The following is a 20,250-nucleotide window of genomic DNA, read 5'->3' as shown; positions in this document are numbered from 1 at the left end:
AGTACTACATGGATATAAACTGGGGACAGGGCAGTGTGACAGTTTATTATGTGACAATACAAGGTGAGGGAATACAGTAAGGGATCAGTAGAATTAGCTGAAAGGTAAGCAAGGTTAAAACTGAATAACATTCCCGTGGAAGGTAATTATAATGCAAATGAGCTGTGATGCCGAATTATGAATCACAATAACAATGGATTGGCATTATAATATTGCAGTTACAGACTACTGTAGCTCATGCTATGATGGAAGCTAATAAATCCTTGATGGTAAAGGTAATCAATAAATTACCTTATCAAATCCCAAGAACAAACTTTCTTACAGGGATTTTTCTAACAAGTACTGTACTGTATGTCACCTTTCTCTTTCATTGAAAATCTTAGTAGTCTTGATAACATACAGTACTGTACAATAGTATTTATTTTTGCCACCGCTTGCCTCTCGCTAACAAAGATGCAGTTTGTGTCCCTCTGCCAGTTTGTCCCTTGACCCAACAGCTACTGCTCTTTCTGTGGTAGACAGTCAGTGCATGGACCAGCTTCACTCATAACCAGTAGCACAGAGGATGATAGATTAATCTTGTCAATTATGTTATCTTCTTTCCCCTCTTGGCACTCACTGAGTCCAGGACTATATCTCTGGGCACAGACTCATTTTTTTCATACTCCGTTATCTCTTATTATTCACTTGAGTGCTGGAGCCTTCCTCTTCTACCTCAGACTTAATTGGCCCTTCTTCGCAATTTACTGTTGTGTGTTATTGTCATAGGCGTGCGCAGGGGGGGTGCCGGGGGTGCACAGGCACCTTCTTATGACAGGACCTTGCTGCACGATTGCAGCAAGGTCCTACATCACAGAAAATATTTTTTTTTTTTTCCGGGAGCCGTCTGCCTGTAGGGGGAGCTGAAGTGCACAGACAGCTCCTCTCAGGCCTTACTGAAACAGTGCTGGACGAGTGGCTGGGTGAGGAGTGAGGAGAGGACTTCCTGGTGTTTGAATGTGCTGCAGGTAAGCTGGAACAGGGGGATTGTATGTTATATGAGGCTATGACTTTGTTTTAGAGGGGAAGGGGGAAGGTATATTGGTCTTTAATAATGCTGGCTGCTTTTTTGTTATGTCATAAAGGTGTGTGTTTATCAGCTTTTTGTAAGTAAACTGTGTGTGTGTGCATAGGGGGGCTGTGTATATGTGCACTACGTGTGTGGGAGGGGACTCTGTGTACTGTGTGTGTATGTGGGTGTGCAAAGGCTGTGCATATGTATACTATGTGTGGGGGGGCTCTGTATGTGTGTGGGGCAGGTAGCTGACATCACCGGATGTCAGCTGCCCGCCTATATCCACGGCAGCATGCACGCAAATGTAAGTAACTTAAAAGTCACTTATATATGCGTGCACGCTAATCATCATTCGATGGTCGGTGACCATCGAATGATGTGGGCGGACACCCGAGCAATGCGAATGGATGTTTATGCAAAACATCCATTCGCTGATGTGCGGGCTAAGCCGGGCGGGGTTTGATAGACTCGCAAGGCTGCGAATCAACCTGAATAACCCCCTATGTGTGGGGGCGGGCATTTGCCCCTGGGGTACAAGTGTGGTGCACCCCCTAATAAAACGGGCTGCGCACGCCTATGGTTATTGTTGGCTAAGGATAACCATTACAATTTTAAAGCTATGCTTCCAACCCAGTTGCCATCCCATCAAATCAAAGGAAATGTTTTATCCCACAGGAATACCACATGTACAGATGGAGCACCTCTCAGCCAGCGCCAGCGAGATGGCACTCCATCTGACTGGGATGCGCGAGGGACCCACACGCATGTGTGTCTCAGTTACCGTGTGGCGTGGGACACAAACCCTGCCCATCTCTGCTGCAAGGAGATGGACAGGGTTAGGGGGGGAGTGAGGAGGTGGGGGACCGCATCGGGGACTGGCGGCGAGGTAGCAGGGACCTCCGGGTGGGAGCTCCATTAGAAGGACACGCGTGTCCCCTTCTAGCGGCTGGTGGGGGTTGGCGGTTGGCGAACCAACCACCAGCCCCTGGATGGAAGAGGCCGTGCAATGTTGCCCTGTGTAAAAAAAAAAAGAAAAAAAAGAATAAATGATTATTTTTATTTAAATGACGTGAGTCCCCCCCCCCCCATGTCAATAACCAGACCCTGGCTCATGGTTGTCGGAATTCAGGAATTCAGGAGGACAAAAAAATTGGGTACCCCCATATTTCTAAAACCAGCACCAGGCTCATGGGCCACTCCTGGTTCCCAAAATATGGGGGACAAAAGGTATAGGGGTCCCCCATATTTTGACAACCAGCACTGGGCCCAGCAGGGTAATGTCACAGCTGGGTGAAACCTTTTATACAAGTTCACCCGGCCAAAGCATTAAATCCCCTGACCGGTCAGCCCAGGGTGAAAGACTTAAGGTGCATACCCACGGTACGATTTATGTTCCGTATGATATTGTATACGATTTCCCAGGATAGTCCCAGTGGTCAAAAGCATAAGATTTGTGCTTACAATAACGTACAATGTGCATAAGATATCATATACGATATCACATCACAGCTGTACTGCACTATACTATCTTATGCTTTCTAGCCAGATTGAGTTGCATGCTCACCCGAGCAGCTCCCTCCCAGACGACCGGCGGGAGTGCGCATCGTACGTTGGATAGTGCGTACACACGGTAAGATATAGTGCACTATCTAGCATGCTATTCGAAACTAGCTAGATAGTGTGCTAGATTTTGCACTATATCTTACCGTGGGTACGCACCTTAATTGTGCTGCCATGTGCCCAGGCTTGCTGCGAGTCGTTATAGGGACAAACACCATAGACAGGCTAGATGAGGGTGGCTTGGAGTTACATCTAGGCTTCTCCATTGCCTCTGGCAGTTATGCCCCTGTTACTATACTAAATGTATGTAAAACCAGCTGCCCCCTGAGGATGTATAATAACATTAGTTAAAAGACATGCACACTCCCAGGCTAGACCTAGTGTTTATCAGTGATTATCTGTTGGGTGAACTAAATTCATCCTACATTCACAGATGCAAAGGGTTATGTAACTGACAGATCCATGCGATGCTGCCATATCCTATGTATTCAATAGGAAATTGAATGGATACAAACGACTAAGACGTCATAAAATCTGAATGAGCTTTGTAAATTTGTCACATTTCTATTCATATTTTTGGGTCGTATACGGCCAATTCCATTCAGCCCTCATACCATGAGGGCTGCGTATTTATGAGGGGAAACAAAGCCCTCATTCTTATGTAAGCCAGCATATGGCCACTGAGAACTTGGAGGGGGTGTCCCTTGTACCGATGAGAGAAATCTTCACCTTTGAATGATGTGCTCTTGGAGACCGTGTATAAATATCTGGCACCAGAATTAGTTAGATAACAATCAATGTCTTCTACTTTACGACGGATAATCCTGGATCCTGGGGGCACTTGCTGATGTATGTATATGTTGATTGTAATTCTCATCTATGTTAGATTCATCTATGCTGTAACACTCTCTAGACTGTTAGGCTATATCTATACTGTTAGATTCATTCTTTATTGTAATTATCTATATTTGCTCATAACTTTTCTAATTAAATCTGTTTTGTGCGTTGGACCACAATACAACAGTTTATGCAATTGTACACTCTTTCTTAAAGGTATTAACCTGTATAACTGCACCAGAGGTAAGCTATGCTAATAGATGCAGCTTTAGTCCACAACAAACTATCTTATAATGTTTATAAATAATTTGAATATAACACTTTACATTATTATTTAGGGGAGTAGTAGATACAGTACAGTAAGAACTTCATACAGTAGTTGCCTACCCTCTAGGATCATGCAACAAAGAAAATATGTGCAGAGGTTCTAATTTGAAGCTGCTTGCAATTAGCAGCAAAAATATAGTAATGGGTTGTTTTAGGAGGGCCCCATACCAGTGTCTTGCCTAGGGGCCCATAAGGTAGAAATCTGCCTTTGTGTACAGTAGACTGTACCATAAATGCACTGTAATGTACTGTACCATACTTGCAGAGGCGTAACTAGACATTCATAGGCCCCATAGCAAAAGTTTGTATGGGCCCCCTATTTAGCAACTGTTGGTAATAAATGAATAAGGCACATATATCTTAGACTGTAAAGATGGGCCCCCTTCAGCTCTGGGCCCCATAGCAGTTGCACCCCTTGCACCAATGGTAGTTACGCCTTTGCATACTTGCAATGTTGGCGGTGCCTTGCCTGTCTTCTATAATGGCGCAGGTCTGTAAAAAATAATAAGAATTAAAAAAAAAAATATATATATATATATATATATATACACACTACATAATTGCAGCATTCTGTATAGTGCTGTACAGTCAATGAAATACCGTATAACACTGAAAGAACCATTATGACATCCATTTCAATGGAATTGTTCATTGTACAGTTGTACCATGCACCTACTGTAATCACCCAGGACGTCATAGCACAGTACAGTATAGTGTACTGTCTTAAAAACTTAAGGGGACAATTATTAAATGATACATACAGTACTGTACAGTACACTAATGGTACTATACAGTATCGCTACAGTATAGTAGTTCACTGATTAAAGTAGGTCCACGGTGTTAGACAGAACAAAACCTTTATAGATATTGTGACACACATTAGCAGTGCTATTACCAACATTATAACACACATGCCCCCCCCCACTCCATCTCCCATCTCAGTACTGGACATTATAAACTGATTTCACAACAGATGATGCAGCACTCACCTGAATCAATCTTATTCACGTATTCACGTCACGGTAGTACATTTTATTCAAGTCCCATTACTGGCCTTGATTAAAGTTTTCTCACACAGAAGAGCACCTTATTTATGTCATGTTGCAGTAATGACCTTGATTCATGTTGTGTCACACAGTAGAGCAACTTATTTGTGATACGTCACAGTCAAGGACCTTATAACACATTAGGCAATAGTAATGCACCTTATAACAAATTAGGCAATATCAATATCCCTTTGAATACAATCGGCCACAGTAATGTGTTTAGAAAAGTATATTATGCCACAGCAATGCCCCTAGTGTAGTATACATTCTGCCACAGTAATGCCCTTAACGTAGTATACAATCTGCCACAGCAATGCCCTTAGTGTAGTATACATTCTACCACAGTAATGCGCTTACAGTAGCATGCAAATATGCCACAGCAATGCCCTTCGTATACAATCTGCCACAGTAATGCACGTACAGTAGAATACAATCTGCCACAGCAATGGCCTTAGCAGACAATCTGCCACAGTAATGCACTTACACTAGAATACAATCTGCCACATTAATGCCTGTAATCAGGGGAAACTCCAGAGGTGGGGCGGCAGGGCAGTTCAAAATTTAATTAGGGGAGGCACAACAACTGCCACCAACTGCCAAACCAAACTACCTCGCTGGCAGTTGGTGCTGCTCCCCTTTTGGACTGTGCTGCAGCCCCTCCTCTGGAGCCACTACTGATTGTAATTACATAATACTTCTTTTTATGGGAGTGACTCCACATACAGGTAGCTGAAATCACTGGTTTCATTGGATAAGGATCATCCATGTGCCACTTATACTGTATGCCAAAGGTTGCCAAGTATTTTTGCTTATATATTTGAAATTCTTTATTTTCTCTTTTAGTCATGCTGTTACAGTGGTATTTTGTACATTTACACAATGTGTGACTATCTGGTCTATTCCTGAGAGTACATTATGTGTTCTAAAAGAAGACCAGTATAGTTGATAAAGTAAAGTAAGACAAGTGGAGGTATTTAATAGAATGAGCATTAGGCGGAGTATAGAAAGTTATGGTGACTTTCCATTATAATTATTAGAAAAAACACATCTGCTTGAAGAGCTCTGATGCTAACATATATTGGCCGCGCAGCACCAAACAGCACTGTCATTCCACAGAAATGTCAGGTTGGTGACTAGCTAACTATGTGCTGTCATTATGTGGGCCACAGTGCTTATCTCCCGAAGAGGTATGGACATATGAGTGACAGACTGATCATTAGACCTTGACTTATCTGTCACTTCTACTTCTTGAGAAGTATTGCAGCAGGCATGGCAGTAATAAAGTAATGCTGGAGGAAATGCCAAAACTTCTGTAATCCTCCACTTTCCATTAAATAAAGTATTGTCTGACTTAATTTCAAACCCAATTGCCTGAATGGCTAGCCCTAAATTAATAAATAACTAATGTTCGGTGAACAATATCTCCTTCAATTACCAGCATACACCTTATTTATTAACAATAAACAATCTACAATTATTGATAATAATTTGGAGAGAAACGCGTAGTGTTCAGAAAGAGATGAGTGGTATGATTACAGCATGACAAGCCCTTGCTTACTATGTAATGTCTATAATACACTGTATAAGCTCTCTTAGGATGTTCTCATTGCCAATAACTAGATTTCAGGTTTACTGTAGGCCTAAGAGGAGAATTGAATACGTCCAACACATTTCTCTTACTGACAGTTTATATGGTCCGACTTTAACATTATTAGGATTTATTTTTTTTAGGGAAAAAACCCTATTTTTTATATAAGTTACAGTATTTACTTTCTTTAATAGAAATAAATTGTTATTAAAACAAAGCTATCCATTAGTTTTCTGTACACGTTCTGTTTTGTATTATTAGTTTCATATTTTTGAATCACAGGACAAGCCTAATTACACAATGTACTCATAATAGGGCCTGATTCGGAGGCGCACCCACTTCCAACGTCTTGCTACTGCACATGCTGAAATAGAATAGGAAAACCTTACTTAACATGTATGAAGTGTAAGGAGCTGCATGCAGATTTGCTTAACTATTTGAGTGCCAACATTTCTGTGAGAGATATGCAAAATATTGGCTACAACTTCCAGTGTTGCTCACATTTGTGATATAAATTCAAATAATAAATGTTTTGTAAAAAAAGATTATATTTCTTATATAAGGTAAACATTGCAGGTCATTATGATTAATAAAAATGTTTATCAAATTCACTTAGCGCTCAAAGGGTTAAAGAGGCACTTCCCTGGGTGCTTCAGGGTGAAGTGGCGTAAAGTCTTTGCATGGGTATGGTTCCTGGGTTTCACAGAACTAAGCCTGCATTGCATTTACAGTAACCATTTTTATAGAAAGTTGCATAGACTCTGCACCAATGTGTGTGTGTGGGGTGGGGGTGGCTTCCCAAGGTGCTGATGTTCTTCTGATGATGCACAGATGGGGCGTGACTAGAGACAGATATTTTTAGATAATAGCGAGTGGCTGGGTTTGCTCAGTCCAATATACAGAAGAGAACAAGGGGAATACTTAAAGTGGCATTTGTATGTTTTTGCAGGAGAATCTGTAACTTATTGCATGCTCTTCTGAATCAGGCCCATAGTCTCATTCCCAGAAGAGGATGATATTTGTAACGGAACACATTACTCATTTCATGACTTTATATACACATGATATGTTCTTGAAGTTTAAATGTATTATCATTTAGAATTTGCGCTGTGTATCTATGCCTGACGTATTCATTTGAACAAAATAGAAAAAATGCTCAAAACTGTTGATAAAATTGTCCCAGCTTTCAAAAGTTATCATGTCTTCATGCTATTTGTACATAATAAAAGTCATTGTAAATGGCAAAACACCCACTTACAGCATTCAAAGGAGTCACACAACAAATAATTGAAATACAAAAGGAGGAACAAAATAGATAGACATTAACATGTCAAGAGATGGCAATCTGAAGCATCACATAACTATTAAGTAACAATAACTTCCTTGTAAGACCAACCACTCTTGTGAAACACATCAGTGTATCATTGTAAGCGTGTCTTCTGGGGACAGCTACAACGCTTGATTATGATTATGCAGACAACAAACTGCAATGTTAAATTGCAATTAAACTGACAATAAAATGTTTCATCTCCGCTGCTTCAAAACAATTTGAAAAGCACAAAATATGACCTGTTTTATAAGGAGTAATCAATGGATCAAAATCAGGGCCTTATATTAGGGACATTATTTCAGATTTTGTTTTACTTTAACTCCTACAATGTATTTAGAATGAGAAAAGCTAAAAGCAGTTGCAGGTTGGAGCATATGCACTGGGCATTTTGCCCTGTGTGTAAGCTAAGCGATCATGCAAAAGTCGCTGGTCAGAAAATCCCTCAGTGCATAAACACTAAACGATTTTCACACAGGCCAGCAATTTTCATGAGTGGTGAACCACTTTCCACAAAAAAAGACTGTGGAAAGAGGTTCATTTGGCCAGTAAAACAGGCTACAGGCGAAGAAGCGGGTACGCGCATCAGCGCTAACAGCTCATGTGTGTATGGGTCTTATCAGGGCTGCCATCACAAATTGTAGGGCCCGGGACTGAGAGAATGGGCAGGGCTCCCATAGGGGAAAGGTGTCGTGCTACAGAGTAACACACACACACACACACACACACTGCTCAAAGTGGGAATTTGGAAGAAGGGGTATAGATATCTAGAGCTTTTGAAATACATTTTAGATAACTTTAACATATATAAACCATATTCTATGATATCCAACCTTTGTTCCCTATTTCTCATATCCATCTGCCTCCCTATTTCTATTTTATTTTACATCATTACCTGCACATTCAGCTAGCCATACAATGCTGTACTGTACAGCAGAGCCCGGTACAGGCAGCAGGATGTAGCCAGCATCTTCTGCTGGCTCGTGTGCTGTGAGGGTGGTCTGCACCATCCTTTGTCATGCCACCTAATGGACTCCGGAGCTCAGGGAGGGGAGTAGGTGACAAGAAACAATGGAGGAGACAACGGAAGAGCTCACCTGTCAGGCTGCAGCTGCAAAGATGGTGGGGCTAGTAGGTAGCAGGAGTGGGTGATGGGGCAGGGGAATTAGAGGAGCCTGGCCCCTGTGCTGCTTACCAACTTTGGTGTGGTGTGAGCATGGGCAGCAGGGCTGTTACTTCAAAATGTGGGGCACGGGAATTGCCGTAGACAGGCCCCCCCGGGGGTTCGTTAACAGCCCGCGGATGAATGCATCAATATATATATATAATATATATATTTATATATATATATATATATATATATATTCAAATGTGTGGCTTGCTAGTTGCTTCTCACCTTCCCCCAATGCTGGCAGCCAATTAGGATTCGCCTTTCCCTGATTTGCTGTCCAATTGGATTGCATCCCATATAACATTTTAATAATGTCATCTCTCTGTCTTCATGGTGCCCCCCTCACAGTAGGGCCATACACACCCACGTACCGTGCGTAATGGTTGGTCCAGCCTTGGGGACAGCAGTGATGGCTGGTGTGAGCTGTCCGGGCCCTCCTTTCTCTGTCAGAGTGGCCGGGCCCGGGTCAGCTGCACCCGCAGTACCCCCCTGATGGCAGCAATGCTAGATATATGTACTGTGCCAACACAGAAAATGAGTGCCACCCACTGGTGAAAAACTTTATAACATGCAACAACTCACATAAACATGGCTGAATAAAGAAGTCCTTTGTTTAATATTAGATACAACTGGATAAAATAATTTGGGATATAAATCGGAGTTATTGCGCATATAAATAACACCTTTTTTCATTCCGTCTTCTGTCTTGTATCCTATAAGAACTTGATAAAGGCAAGAATAGTGCAAATACCATTTGCAATAAAAATGCACACAATTTATTTCACAAACTCACTTGGTAAAAGCAGATAAAAGCATGTAACCCCAGACTGGGTAATCGATCACCAACAGGATAGATACTGCTCTCCGCATGTAGTCTGTCACTTCAGACAGGGGTTCACAATTACTGGTACCTGGACAACAAGCAGGCTTCCCCGTCCTTGGTGGGAGTCAGGTTCTATTCGGTGGAGGCTGTTAGTACTGTAGTACTGTACAGCACACTGCCGAAGTGGTATTTCCCTCTCTGGCCAGTCAGATCAGCTACTGGTCCTTATTCAGATCTTATTGCAGTACAAATTTGTTCAGATCTGAATAAGGGCCAGTATCTCTGAAGCCCCAGCTCCTGATTGGTGGCCAATCAGGAAGCTCCTATTGGGTGGTGCCTAGTGCATCCGTAATGCACTAATGCTGTCCACGTCTCTGGCAGTGCAGTACTAACTACAATGGTGCCATCCATGCCCCCATTCTATCCGGGCCCGTTAATCCAGTACCCCTAGACCCCCCCTGATGGCGGCCCTGGGCCTTAACGCTTCTATTGTGTCTAGCTGAACAATATATGAAATATATTTCACTCTTTTTTTAAACAGAAGCAAATCAGAGTAGTTCCTAATCCAAAAAATTACATTGTCAAACACTGCTGTCAGGGCTGAACCACTGATTTGAATTGTAAGTGTTTAATTGCAGAAATTGTTGAGCTTATGGCAAACAGCTCACCTCTGGAAGGCCTGGACTAAATGTTTCCCTACTTTTCTACAGCCAGAACAACTTTTGAAATCTTTACAATGAAACATCTGAGTTCTCCAAGTGTTACAAGAGATACATTTTACATTTATTAATGGGCTTATTTCGCCAAAGCTCAAAGGAAACATGTGGTTGAGGGAGAGGCTGGTGCTTGCCAGAAATGTAAAGCAGCATCAACCAGTTTGGCTCATAATGTTTGGTATTGTGGTAAAATTAAAAAAATTGGCTATAATCTTTTGTTTGTGAGTTCACTGGTCTTTCCATGCCTTTACCTGGGAAGCTGTTCTGATTGGCTGATTTTTTTTCTCATGGCCTGTCCCATCTACCACTTATTCTCATCTTCCTTTACTAAATGTTTTGGATAGCCTATAAGTTGTATTCTATAAATGGATTTCTGTACAAGCCCCTACCTTGGGCATAGTTAACTCTTTAAATGCCAACGTTGCTGTGAAAGATCCGCAAAATATCCGCTACCAATTCCGGCATCGCTCACAGCAACTGTTCTTTTAGTATAAGTAAATACAAATACAGCCAAGCAGTGGCTTAACTTCAAATATTGTGACCCCCCCCCCGCCAAAGGTTTCTGGTGCCCCCACCCTGCCCGCCCGCCACCTGCCACATATATACTTACATACTCAGGAGTCCAGCTGTCAGTGATGCGGGTGGGAACCGGGATGTCATCGGTAAGAGTGGGAGCTGGGATGCCTGTCAGCGCTGCGGTGGTCCCGGCTCCCATTCTGGCTTCATTCTGATGATATGAAGAACGGACCATCACAAAATGTCCGCCCACATACAGCAGACAGTTTCAGAGAACTGTCTGCTATATGGGGGCGGACATTTTATAATGGTCCGTTTCCATAGGCTCAGAATGAAGCCAGGACAGGAGCCGGGATCACCGCAGCGAATACAGGTAAAGCTCCGGGGCATGGGGGGGGGACGACATTACAATAGCACTGCAGCCCCCCGGCACCTGCACTTACACTGCACTTCCCCGTGATCACGGGGGCTGCAGTGCTATTGTTACGCCACTGCAGCCAAGTCAATTAATTGTACGTTAGTTAAATATTGTACCCAAAAAAAGAACAGTCACTGTGAGCAACACTGGCATTTTTAGTGGATATTTTGAGGATCTCTCACCGCAAAGTTAGCACGCAAAGGCTTAAACAGCAACTGCTATTTATATTATATTTTGATAGGCGCATGGCATTAGCTGGTATTGAGAAGGGGTGGCCAAATTTTATGCGCATTGGAATATTGGTTTAGATTATACCACCTTGTCAATCCACACACATTTGTCATTGCAGCATCAATTACTCTAATTATCATCTGGATTTTATCGGTGTTTCCTTTCCATAACTTCTATTAATGGTTTGCGTGGATCTGGTGTTTTATTTGCAGAGACATGGCTGAAATGCTTTCTTCTTTCACTTTTTCCCTCCTCTATTCTAATATTTTCCTCTTGCTACCTGTACTCTGCTCTTCTTTTTCTTGTCTTTTTTTTTCTTCTTTCTCTTCTTCTTCCCTTTTGGTCCATCCTGATGATTGGACCCTTTCTTTTCTTATTTGTTTTTATATTGTCTATTCTTATTTTCAATATCTATTGAATTGCGAAGAAGCTCACATTTGTAGGACTATTTCCTTCTGTCTTCTTACATAGCAGATCTGTTGTCATGACGAATTGTAACAATAAAACAGTAATAAACATTGATAAACCCTTCCTTCATGTTTTATGTGTTAGATTACATGTACCAAAGGCTCCTGTCACAATTACCATGTGTGGACAATTAGCAATATGCTCTTTCTGATCATTAACTCTAAAGCTGGACATACATCGAGATGATTTGGTCTGATTTCGGCCGATTGCGATCAATCGGCCCGTTAAATTGGACCAAATAGTTTCTTCATGAAATGGCGTCAGGTCGGACCGGCGGGACATAAGATCCGTCGCAATCGGTGGGGCGGGCGCAGTGCTGGGGCGGGCGTAGTCCTGGGGCGGGCGCAGAGCTGGGGCGGGCGGCAGTGACCAGAATGATCATCAGTGTGCACTTACTGTGTCCAGCGCCATAGCGGGCGGGCAGCAGCAGCGGCAATTACAACTTTAAAATAGCATGTCAAATGACTGCCCGGCTAATGATTGGCTGAGATAGAGCACTCTCAGCCAATCAGTGGCCTCCCTCTGCGGCCGCTGATTGGCTGAGAGTACTCTATCTCAGCCAATCAAAAGCCGGAGAGTCATTTGACACATTATTTTGAAGATGTAATAGCCGCTGCTGCCCGGCCGCTACAGCGCTGAACACAGTGAGTCTGTCTGATTAACGCTGCTGCCCCACTCCTTCCTCCCCAGCCGGCCACTCATTTGAGAGCCGCCGCTGCCCGCCCCCACTGCTCCTCACAGCCCTGCTGCTCCCTGTTATTTTTTTTTTTTTACATGTGATAAATCGCATGCGATTTATCACATGTAAAAAATGGCACCTCAAGTCCTAATCGTATGTGAGCCTCCCGGGGAGCTGCCGGGCGGCTCGGAGGAGAATTGGGTCCGACTAGTCCTTAGGACAAGTCGGCTCTATGTATGGGGGCCTTAACGCTGAGTCAACTCACAATATTAATGGAGTAACAAAATGAGGAGAGGCCAGGCATAGAGTATACAGTTTTCAACTGTTGTGTAAGGTGAAATTGCAGTCTACATTATACACTTACATACAGATGGAGCCAGCCTTAACTTTGCGCCCCGCCAGCGGCCGGCTACCGCCAGGGGGGCTTGCGCTCCCCTTGGCAAACTGAGCCTGCCGCCGGTCCCCGCCACCTCCCCCGCTGGTCCCCCTCACCGCCCGACCCCCCCCCCCGAACTAGGCAGCGTCTCTCTGAAGCTGAGACGGGCAGGGAGACACGCAGTGATGAGAAATGTTTTTGGACACAAAAACTGGCGTATCCACTGTATGTAGGGAGTCCGTTTACTTTAAATGTGATGCAGACTTTAAGTCTATTTCCAGCATAGAGCAGCATAAGGCCTGGGTCTAGGTAATTTGTACATGCCCCCCCATTTTGGTGTCATTTAGTCAGGTTCACTTTCATTTCCATTAAATGGAGACGTATTGTAAGTGTGGATTATTTATCATAGTCATAGAGTTTGATTATAATCCCACCGATTGAAAGCCTTTGTGGTATAACGATGTTAGTGTACTAGTAATGGTAATGGTGTTCTACCTAAAAAATGAATTTAACCTTTGCCTTCTTTTAATAGTTCGTATTATGTACAATTGTATAATAAAGTGCAAATGAATGTGTTCACATTAGACTCATTTACAGTATTTGTGGAATAAAATATTCTATTAAGAAATATACTAAATCTGTAAAGTACTATACTAAGATATCTTTTTCCATTTCTCTGTTCTGTAAAGGCCTCTAGAAAAACAAATTGTAATAATAATATGTTGTGTGTAATTCAGGATGGGGAAAAAACAATGCACTAGGGACCTTTTATCAATTGTATTTTTTTTTTAAGACAGCTGCCTGTTCTAGATGCTTAACTATATATCAACTATACAAAGTGCCTTCACTTTTACTATTTATTTATTAAAAAATAAAGCTCGAAGGATCTGAAGTGTATTACAGCAATGGATGGATTCAATATCTGTGCAGCCATGTGTTAAAAATGAAAGAGGCATCATTATAACTCAAATATACTATTAATGTATTTTGTTCCTCACAGGAATAAAATGTGAATTACTGTATCACACCAGGCATTCTGTTTAGTAAGTGAGCTTTCTGATTATGTTTTAGCTAGGAGATGTGCCAGGACAACATCTTTATATTCACTAGATCACACATATTACCTAGACTTTTATTGCCACACAACCCTGAAATGCAGTACAATTACCACAGGAGAGAGAGATGTTCTAAAGAACCGCAAAGGGCCATTTCCATCTCATGGCTGCTACATTACAGTACAGTATGCTGAAAAAGAGTCCACCATACGTAAGCAATGCCTGTTGTCTTATATGATCTACGGTGTGAGAGCAGACAGGTTTCTTCCTCCTAATGCCCTTTTATTCAAATTCAAGAATCAAGAGTGTATTCAAATGTTTACAACTAGGGATGTGAAAATGCTGTTGATTGGCTGGCCTTCTAATAAGCAGCTTACCTGACATCTTCTTTTGTAGCGGTAGATCTATGGGAGTATCCCTTGTTATTTGTTTTGGATTTTTTTTCACCCAAGAATAAGAAAAGAAGTAGAATGTAGATTAGTAATTATGCAAAAGACTAAATACAATTTTTTAGAAGAGAAAATTGGCAAAACATTTTTTATATATAATTTTATATATGGTGCAATGTTATTACATCAAGGAGATTATTCTGGTTGATTTCCAAGGCTGTGAATTCGCAGCCTTGCGAATCCAGCAGACGCCGAATGCCGTTATGCCCGCCTCGCATGCCGTGTACATTCCCATGGGCTGAGAATGGATGTTTAACATAAACATTCATTCGCAGGCTGTGGGTTAACACCCACAACATTCGATGGTTGCCGACCATCGTATGATGGGGAAGGTCCACGCATATCTAAGGTTACTCTTAGGTAACTTTAGATATGCATGGACATTCGGCAGGAAGTGGGTGGGCAGCTGACATCCGGTAATGTCAGCTCCCTGCCCCTGGCACCCACGTCACTGGCCGATCACCATTGGAACGCACAGCATTTTCATGGGAATGCTGGGCTTTCCGTGTGCGTGACTATCTGCCCTCAGCTGCAGTCTTGGATGCGTGCACCAGGGGAACAGTCTGTTCACCATGGCCGCACGCACCCAACTTATGCACAGGTGCAGAAATGCACCTGCGCATACTCCCAACATCGGTCCCCCGTGCGGTATGCACAAGGGATGCAAAGCAATAAGAATAACCCCCTAAGCCTATACACGTGCATTATTATTAAATTGAACCGACCTACGCAGGATCAGTCATTTATTTGAAAGCATGCGGATAGACTCATTTTTATCTGCAAACTGGTCATGTGTGTCTTGTTAGTGTGTGTGTGTGTGTGTGTGGGGGGGGGGGGAGGAATAGGACAAGTGTCTGCTTTCTTTGCCAAGGCACTCATTTGGTATTCATTGGCCAGTGTACCAAAAGAAAATCAATGTTACGTTAAATGTTAATGCTTAGTGTTCCATGTTACAGGCATCTATTTACTAAGCCAGTAATATTTCAAACCCAGCCTGTTACATGTCATTTAGGACTGATTGGTTGGTACTTTATCTCTAGGCATATTTTTTCACAATTTTTCTTTTATTAAAACATCATAAGCCAAGACTGTACACACACAATGTGTACACTGATAAATATTCGGTGTAGCAAGTTTTTGTCAGAGTATATCATAACAATGATAATAACAATGATCATAACAATGATGAAAGCCCAGCCTAGCACAAGAGAATTCAGGTAATCAATACCCGGGGGGTTCACGGGGTGTGGTATGGTGTGCGGTGTAATTTATCTCTCTCTCTCTTTATATATAGCTTCGGCTTCCTATCGCTAATTATTAACACTATAGTATCTCACTGGCGTGCTGCACTGGGCTTCCTAGCTTATGATAGTTTTTGGGGTGCCACACCCTGCACCTAGATATAGTACTAGGGACCCCCAATATACAGAGAAGCCTTGACATGGTTTGGGGGCATATAATACACCTGCGCAGGTATACGTAACCAATATCTTTGAATTCTATTATCATGTAGTGTTCAAGATTGGTTACTAATACTATTCAGTGAGCTGGGAGAAAAAAAGTCTTGGTTTACTTACGCAGTCACCCTCCAAGCAACGGCTCGAGCAAGGGCCAGACTTTGGGGTTGAGGGTCTCCCAGCTGAACCATCCACTCAAAATGTACGTAAAACGTACCCCACAGAGAGTGGAAACGATATTCATGCGAGGAGAGAGGCAGTGCGAGTCCAGAAGAGAGGGATGGTAGTGGATGAGGCCAAATTGAGCAGAGCCCAGCTAAAATGTGGCCATCTAGTATGCGCCACCCACCGGAAGTAATCTCTTGGCATTTTAAGACAGGGGGAGGTCCGTGTTCACCCTTTTTCATGCAGGCTCCATCCAATCTCTGCAGTGCTGTAAAGGCTGAGCTCTAGTGGGCTCAGACTGTACTGTGCATGGGCAAAACACTGGGAAAATGGCCACCGCACCATTTCCGGAGGGGTAAGTATTGTATAAATGCATACAGTGTGTTTGGTGTGGGGCCCTTACACAATGTGCTGCACACTGTAATGCCCTTACATGCTATACCAGACTCCATAATGCCCCTTCACATGCCTCACACTTTAATTTATTATTTATTACCAGTCATTTATATAGAGCACACACATTCTGCAGCTCTTTACAGAGCTTATTTGAACATTTTGGATTTTGCAAGCAAATGGAGAATATCCAAATTCTGCACAGTTAGGGCCATGATAGGAGTGAAGCCCATGACCCCACTGTTAGGCAGTAATGCTAACCATTACACCAGGCATGTCCAAACTGTGGCCCTCCAGCTGTTGTGAAACTATGCATCCCAGCATGCCCTGCCACAGTTTTAGCATTTTCTAATAGCAAAATTGTGGCAAGGCATGATGGGTCTTGTGGTTTCACAACAGCTGGAGGGCCATAGTTTGGACATGCCTGCATTACACTATCCGTGCTGCCCTAATACCTCTTACACAATGTGCCACAAACAATAATGCCCATTACCATTTATGCTGCACATTGTGATGCCCATTGCACATTATGCTGCACACCACTAGAAAATGCAGCAGCTCTAATCTGCCTGGAAAATGCAGCAGCACTACACGGTCTTTAAAAAGGGGCCAGGCCAAATGCTAGAGAGGACGAAGGTTAGATCATGGCCTGCAGGCCGTGGCTCTATTCATTGGCGGATTCAGGGGGGGGCAACCAGTCACATGCCCCCTGTCATTATTTTTGTAGCTGAGGACCAGGGCTTTCCAACGAGCCCAGCCCCGTGTCTCTAGCCCCCTGGGAACCGGAGATATCGCCTGGCAAAGCTGTAACGTTTTTCCCCATAGGATAATATGGGACCCGTTAATTCCGACCCCCACCCGGTTCCTACGGCTGCCAGTTCCTCCCCTGGCATCACAGAAGGTTGTGGTTGATATCATTTAATTCCAAATCGCTGGGCCTTCAATTTGATACCAGGTCTATATCAGTCATTAAGTTCCAGAGATATTGCTGATAAACTTTTTATTTTTGAAATGTAATTTCATGGCTGTTCATTTTCTTTGAGGGCAGATTACTCTGGAACCAAACATCCCAGTTGCCGACCATCGTATGATGGGGAAGGTCCACGCATATCTAAGGTTACTCTTAGGAAACTTTAGATATGCATGGACATTCGGCAGGAAGTGGGTGGGCAGCTGACATCCGGTAATGTCAGCTCCCTGCCCCTGGCACCCACGTCACCGACCAATCACCATTGGAATGCACAGCATTTTCATGGGAATGCTGGGAATGTGACTATCTGCCCTCAGCTGCAGTCTTGGATGCGTGCACCAGGGGAACAGTCTGTTCACCATGGCCGCACGCACCCAACGTATGCACAGGTGCAGAAATGCACCTGCGCATACTCCCAACATCGGTCCCCCTTGCGGTATGCACAAGGGATGCAAAGCAATTAGAATAACCCCCTAAGCCTATACACGTGCATTATTATTAAATTGAACCGACCTATCAGGATCAGTCATTTATTTGAAAGCATGCGGATAGACTCATTTTTATCTGCAAACTGGTCATGTGTGTCTTGTTAGTGTGTGTGTGTGGGGGGGGGGGGGGGGGGGAAATAGGACAAGTGTCTGCTTTCTTTGCCAAGGCACTCATTTGGTATTCATTGGCCAGTGTACCAAAAGAAAATCAATGTTACGTTAAATGTTAATGCTTAGTGTTCCATGTTACAGGCATCTATTTACTAAGCCAGTAATATTTCAAACCCAGCCTGTTACATGTCATTTAGGACTGATTGGTTGGTACTTTATCTCTAGGCATATTTTTTTCACAATTTTTCTTTTATTAAAACATCATAAGCCAAGACTGTACACACACAATGTGTACACTGATAAATATTCGGTGTAACAAGTTTTTGTCAGAGTATATCATAACAATGATAATAACAATGATCATAACAATGATGAAAGCCCAGCCTAGCACAAGAGAATTCAGGTAATCAATACCCGGGGGGTTCACGGGGTGTGTTATGGTGTGCGGTGTATTTTATCTCTCTCTCTCTTTATATATAGCTTCGGCTTCCTATCGCTAATTATTAACACTATAGTATCTCACTGGCGTGCTGCACTGGGCTTCCTAGCTTATGATAGTTTTTGGGGTGCCACACCCTGCACCTAGATATAGTACTAGGGACCCCCAATATACAGAGAAGCCTTGACATGGTTTGGGGGCATATAATACACCTGCGCAGGTATACGTAACCAATATCTTTGAATTCTATTATCATGTAGTGTTCAAGAATGGTTACTAATACTATTCAGTGAGCTGGGAGAAAAAAAGTCTTGGTTTACTTACGCAGTCACCCTCCAAGCAACGGCTCGAGCAAGGGCCAGACTTTGGGGTTAAGGGGCTCCCAGCTGAACCATCCACTCAAAATGTACGTAAAACGTACCCCACAGAGAGTGGAAACGATATTCATGCGAGGAGAGAGGCAGTGCGAGTCCAGAAGAGAGGGATGGTAGTGGATGAGGCCAAATTGAGCAGAGCCCAGCTAAAATGTGGCCATCTAGTATGCGCCACCCACCGGAAGTAATCTCTTGGCATTTTAAGACAGGGGGAGGTCCGTGTTCACCCTTTTTCATGCAGGCTCCATCCAATCTCTGCAGTGCTGTAAAGGCTGAGCTCTAGTGGGCTCAGACTGTACTGTGCATGGGCAAAACACTGGGAAAATGGCCACCGCACCATTTCCGGAGGGGTAAGTATTGTATAAATGCATACAGTGTGTTTGGTGTGGGGCCCTTACACAATGTGCTGCACACTGTAATGCCCTTACATGCTATACCAGACTCCATAATGCCCCTTCACATGCCTCACACTTTAATTTATTATTTATTACCAGTCATTTATATAGAGCACACACATTCTGCAGCTCTTTACAGAGCTTATTTGAACATTTTGGATTTTGCAAGCAAATGGAGAATATCCAAATTCTGCACAGTTAGGGCCATGATAGAAGTGAAGCCCATGACCCCACTGTTAGGCAGTAATGCTAACCATTACACCAGGCATGTCCAAACTGTGGCCCTCCAGCTGTTGTGAAACTATGCATCCCAGCATGCCCTGCCACAGTTTTAGCATTTTCTAATAGCAAAATTGTGGCAAGGCATGATGGGTCTTGTGGTTTCACAACAGCTGGAGGGCCATAGTTTGGACATGCCTGCATTACACCATCCGTGCTGCCCTAATACCTCTTACACAATGTGCCACAAACAATAATGCCCATTACCATTTATGCTGCACATTGTAATGCCCATTGCACATTATGCTGCACACCACTAGAAAATGCAGCAGCTCTAATCTGCCTGGAAAATGCAGCAGCACTACACGGTCTTTAAAAAGGGGCCAGGCCAAATGCTAGAGAGGACGAAGGTTAGATCATGGCCTGCAGGCCGTGGCTCTATTCATTGGCGGATTCAGGGGGGGGGCAACCAGTCACATGCCCCCTGTCATTATTTTTGTAGCTGAGGACCAGGGCTTTCCAACGAGCCCAGCCCCGTGTCTCTAGCCCCCTGGGAACCGGAGATATCGCCTGGCAAAGCTGTAACGTTTTTCCCCAT

The 20,250-nt window shown here is 43.3% G+C and overlaps 1 long non-coding RNA gene across 2 annotated transcripts in view; it reads left to right on the top strand.

Annotated features, from left to right (window-relative positions):
• Window positions 1–902: 902 nt before the first annotated feature.
• LOC146028714 (uncharacterized) overlaps window positions 903–20,250 on the top strand; it is a 103,141-nt gene continuing 83,793 nt past the window's right edge. For both annotated transcript variants that reach the window (XR_014455260.1, XR_014455258.1), the window contains exon 1: window positions 903–1,007. This is a non-coding gene — a long non-coding RNA (uncharacterized LOC146028714). The remainder of the gene's footprint in view (window positions 1,008–20,250) is intronic.

This window comes from Crinia signifera, chromosome 1 (assembly GCF_055691185.1).
Source record: "Crinia signifera chromosome 1, ASM5569118v1, whole genome shotgun sequence".
In the NCBI taxonomy this organism is placed as follows: Eukaryota; Metazoa; Chordata; class Amphibia; order Anura; family Myobatrachidae; genus Crinia; species Crinia signifera.
This window is presented reverse-complemented; position numbering and strand designations above follow the sequence as displayed.